This window comes from Schistocerca cancellata, chromosome 2 (assembly GCF_023864275.1).
Source record: "Schistocerca cancellata isolate TAMUIC-IGC-003103 chromosome 2, iqSchCanc2.1, whole genome shotgun sequence".
Classification (NCBI taxonomy): Eukaryota; Metazoa; Arthropoda; class Insecta; order Orthoptera; family Acrididae; genus Schistocerca; species Schistocerca cancellata.
In genome coordinates this window covers 92,518,783-92,524,433 of record NC_064627.1, presented here as the reverse complement: position 1 = coordinate 92,524,433, position 5,651 = coordinate 92,518,783, and positions in this window count along the sequence as shown.

Below are 5,651 nucleotides of genomic sequence, written 5' to 3'. Positions count from 1 at the left end.
GCCTTTTGTATTCAATATCGATGCAATTTCTGTGTTTCATCGTTGATTTCAAGGTCCAAGGGATACAGTAAAGCTGCAATGGTGCATCGGAATCTAATACTGCTGTCCCAGGAAAGGCTCAAAGCTTGAACTATTAGAAGAGTTACTCCTCTTATAAATGAGTCGACATTTTGAATTTGTATTCAATATCGATGCAATTTCTGTGTTTCATCGTTGATTTGAAGGTCCAAGGGATACAGTAAACCTGCAATGGTGCATCGGAATCTAATACTGCTGTCCCAGGAAAGGCTCAAAGCACGAAGTATTAGAAGAGTTACTCCTCTTGCAAATAAGTCGACATTTTGCCTTTTGTATTCAATATCGATGCAATGTCTGTGTTCCATCGTTGATTTGAAGGTCCAGGGGATACAGTAAACCTGCAAGGGTGCATCGTAATCTAATACTGCTGTCCCAGGAAAGGCTCAAAGCACGAACTATTAGAAGAGTTACTCCTCTTATAAATAAGTCGAAATTTTGTCTTTTGTATTCAATATTGATGCAATTTCTGTGTTTCATCGTTGATTTGAAGGTCCAAGGGATCTAGTAAACCTGCAATGGTGCATCGGAATCTAATACTGCTGTCTCATGAAAGGATCAAAGCACGAACTATAAGAAGAGTTACTCCTTTTATAAATAAGTCTATATTTTTTCTTTTGTATTCAATATCGATGCAATTTCTGTGTTTCATCGTTGATTTGAAGGTCCAAGGGATACAGTAAACCTTCAATGGTGCATCGGAATCTAATACTGCTGTCCCAGGAAAGGCTAAAAGCACGAACTATTAGAAGAGTTACTACTCTTGTAAATAAGTCGACATTTTGCCTTTTGTATTCAATATCGATGCAATTTCTGTGTTTCATCGTTGATTTGAAGGTCCAAGGGATACAGTAAAACTGCAATGGTGCATCGGAAAATAATACTGCTGTCCCAGAAAAGGCTCAAAGCACGAACTATTAGAAGAGTTACTCCTCTTATAAATAAAACGAAACTTTGCTTTTGTATTCAATATCGATGCAATTTCTGTGTTTCATCGTTGATTTGAAGGTCCAAGGGATACAGTAAAAATGCAATGGTGCATCGGAATCTAATACTGGTGTCCCAGGAAAGGCTTAAAGCGCGAACTATTTGAAGAGTTACTCCTCTTGTAAATAAGTCGACATTTTCTTTTGTATTCAATATCGATGCAATTTCTGTGTTTCATCGTTGAGTTGAAGGTCCAAGGGATACAGTAAACCTGCAATGGTGCATCGGAATCTAATACTGTTGTCCCATGAAAGGCTCAAAACACGAACTATAAGAAGAGTTACTCCTTTTATAAATAAGTCTATATTTTTCCTTTTGTATTCAATATCGATGCAATTTCTGTGTTTCATCGTTGATTTGAAGGTCCAAGGGATACAGTAAACCTTCAATGGTGCATCGGAATCTAATACTGCTGTCCCAGGAAAGGCTAAAAGCACGAACTACTAGAAGAGTTACTCCTCTTGTAAATATGTCGACATTTTGCCTTTTGTATTCAATATCGATGCAATTTCTGTGTGTTCATCAATGATTTTGAAGGTCCAATGGATACAGTAAACCAGCAATGGTGCATCAGAATCTAATACTGCTGTCCCAGGAAAGGCCAAAACACGAAGTGTTAGAAGAGTTACTCCTCTTGTAAATAAGTCGTCAATTTGCCTTTTGTATTCAATATCGACGCAATTTCTGTGTTTCATCGTTGATTTGAAGGTCCAGGGGATACAGTAAACCTGCAAGGGTGCATCGGAATCTAATACTGCTGTCCCAGGAAAGGCTTAAAACACGAACTATTAGAAGAGTTACTCCTATTATAAATAAGTCGACATTTTGCCTTTTGTATTCAATATCGATGCAATTTCAGTGTTTCATCGTCTATTTAAAGGTCCAAGGGATACAGTAAACCTGCAGTGGTGCATCGGAATCTAATACTGCTGTCCCAGGAAAGGCTCAAAGCACGAACTATTAGAAGAGTTACTCCTCTATAAATAAGTCGACATTTTGCCTTTTGTATTCAATATCGATGCAATTTCTGTGTTTCATCGTTGATTTGAAGGTCCAAGGGATACAGTAAACCTGCAATGGTGCATCGGAATCTAATACTGCTGTCACAGGAAAGGCTCAAAGCACGAACTATTAGAAGAGTTACTCCTCTTATAAATAAGTCGACATTTTGTCTTTTGTATTCAATATTGATGCAATTTCTGTGTTTCATCGTTGATTTGAAGGTCCACAGGATGTAGTAAACCTGCAATGGTGCATCGGAATCTAATACTGCTGTACCATGAAAGGCTTAAAGCGCGAACTATTTGAAGAGTTACTCCTCTTGTAAATTAGTCGACATTTTCCTTTTGTATTCAATATCGATGCAATTTCTGTGTTTCATCGTTGATTTGAAGGTCCAAGGGATACAGTAAACCTGCAATGGTGCATCGGAATGTAATACTGCTGTACTAGGAAAGGCTCAAAGCACGAACTATTAGAAGAGTTACTCCTCTTACAAATAAGTCGACATTTTGGCTTTTGTATTCAATATCAATGCAATTTCTGTGTTTAATCGTTGATTTGAAGGTCCAACGGATACAGTAAACCTGCAACGGTGCATCGGAATCTAATACTGCTGTCCCAGGAAAGGCTCAAAGCACGAAGTATTAGAAGAGTTACTCCGATTATAAATAAGTCGACATTTTGCCTTTTGTATTCAATATCGATGCAATTTCTGTGTTTCATCGTTGATTTGAAGGTCCAAGGGATACAGTAAACCTGCAATGGTACATCGAAATCTAATACTGCTGTCCCAGTAAAGGCTAAAAGCACGAACTACTAGAAGAGTTACTCCTCTTGTTAATAAGCCGACATTTTGCCTTTTGTATTCAATATCGATGCAATATCTGTGTTCCATCGTCGATTTTGAAGGTCCAAGGGATACAGTGAACCTGCAATGATGCATCGGAATCTAATACTGCTGTCCCAGGGAAGGCTAAAACACGAAATGATAGAAGAGTTACTCCTCTTGTAAATAAGTCGTCAATTTGCCTTTTGTATTCAATATCGATGCAATTTCTGTGTTTGATCGTTGATTCGAAGGTCCAAGGGATACAGTAAACCTGCAATGGTGCATCGGAATCTAATACTGCTGTCCCAGGAATGGCTCAAAGCACGAACTATTAGAAGAGTTACTCCTCTTGTAAATAAGTCGACATTTTGCTTTTGAATTCAATATCGATGCAATTTCTGTGTTTCATCGTTGATTTGAAGGTCCTAGTGATACACTAAACCTGCAATGGTGCATCGGAATCTAATACTGCAGTCCCAGGAAAGGCCAAAACACGAACTATTAGAAGACTTACTCCTCTTGTAAATAAGACGACATTTTGCCTTTTGTATTTTATATCGATGCAAATTCTGTGTTTCATCGTTGATTTGAAGGTCCAAGGGATACAGTAAACCTGCAATGGTGCATCGGAATCTAATACTGCTGTCACAGGAAAGGCTCAAAGGACGAACTATTAGTAGAGTTACTCCTCTTATAAATAAGTCGACATTTTGTCTTTTGTATTCAATATTTATGCAATTTCTGTGTTTCATCGTTGATTTGAAGGTCCAGGGGATGTAGTAAACCTGCAATGGTGCATCGGAATCAAATACTGCTGTCCCATGAAAGGCTCAAAGCACGAACTATAAGAAGAGTTACTCCTTTTATAAATAAGTCTACATTTTTCCTTTTGTGTTCAATATCGATGCAATTCCTGTGTTTCACCGTTGATTTGAAGGTCCAAGGGAAACAGTAAACCTGCAATGGTGCATCGGATTCTAATACTGCTGTCCCAGGAAAGGCTAAAACACGAACTATTAGAAGAGTTACTCCTCTTGTAAATAAGTCGACATTTTGCATTTTGTATCCAATATCGATGCAATTTCTGTGTTTCATCGTTGATTCGAAGGGCCTAGGGATACAGTAAACCTGCAATGGTGCATCGGAAACTAATACTGCTGTCCCAGGAAAGGCTCAAAGCACGAACAATTAGAAGAGTTACTCCTCTTATAAATTAGTCGACATTTTGCATTTGTATTCAATATCGATGCAATTTCTGTGTTTCATCGTTGAGTTGAAGTTCCAAGGGATACAGTAAACCTGCAATGGTGCATCGGAATCTAATACTGCTGTACTAGGAAAGTCTCAAAGCACGAACTATTAGAAGAGTTACTCCTCTTACAAATAAGTCGACATTTTGCCTTTTGTGTTCAATATCGATGCAATTTCTGTGTTTGATCGTTGATTCGAAGGTCCAAGGGATACAGTAAACCTGCAATGGTGCATGGGAAACTAATACTGCTGTCCCAGGAATGGCTCAAAGCACGAAATATTAGAAGAGTTACTCCTCTTATAAATAAGTCGACATTTTTCCTTTTGTATTCAATATCGATGCAATTTCTGTGTTTCATCGTTGATTTGAAGGTTCAAGGGATACAGCAAACCTGCAATGGTGCATCTGAATCTAATACTGCTGTCCCAGGAAAGGCTCAAAGCACAAACTATTTGAAGAGTTACTCCTCTTGTAAATAAGTCGACAGTTTGCCTTTTGTATTCAGTATCGATGTAATATCTATGTTTCATCGTTGAGTTGAAGGTCCAAGGGATACAGTAAACCTGCAATGGTGCATCGGAATCTAATGCTGCTGTCAAAGGAAAGGCTCAAAGCACGAAGTAATAGAAGAGTTACTCCTCTTGTAAATAAGTCGACATTTTGCCTTTTGTATTCAATATAGATGCAATTTCTGTGTTTCATCGTTGTTTTGAAGGTCCTTGGGATACAGTAAACCTGCAATGGTGCATCGGAATCTAATACTGCTGTCCGAGGAAAGGCACAAAGCACGAACTATTAGAAGAGTTACTCCTCTTATAAATAAGTCGACATTTTGCCTTTTGTATTCAATATCGATGCAATTTCTGTGTTTCATCGTTGATTTGAAGGTCCAAGGGATACAGTAAACCTGCAATGGTACATCGGAATCTAATACTGCTGTCCCAGGAAAGGCTCAAATCACGAACTATTAGAAGAGTTACTCCTCTTATAAATAAGTCGACATTTTGCCTTTTGTATTCAATATCGATGCAACTTATGTATTTCAACGTTGATTTGAATGTCCAAGGGATACAGTACACCTGCAATGGTGCATCGGAATCTAATACTGCTGTCCCAGGAAAGGCTAATAGCACGAACTACTAGAAGAGTTACTCCTCTTGTAAATGAGTCGACAGTTTTCTTTTGTATTCAATACCGATGCAATTTCTGTGTTTCATCGTTGATTTAAAGGTCCAAGGGATACAGTAAGCCTGCAATGGTGCATCGGAATCTAATACTGCTGTCCCAGGAAACGCTAACAGCTCGAACTATTGGAAGAGTTACTCCTCTTGTAAATAAGTCGACATTTTGCCTTTTGTATTCAATATCTATGCAATTTCTGTGTTTCATCGTTGATTTAAAGGTCCAAGGGATACAGTAAACCTGCAATGGTGCATCGGAATCTAATACTGCTGTCCCAGGAAAGGCTAAAAGCACGAACTATTAGAAGGGTTACTCCTCTATAAA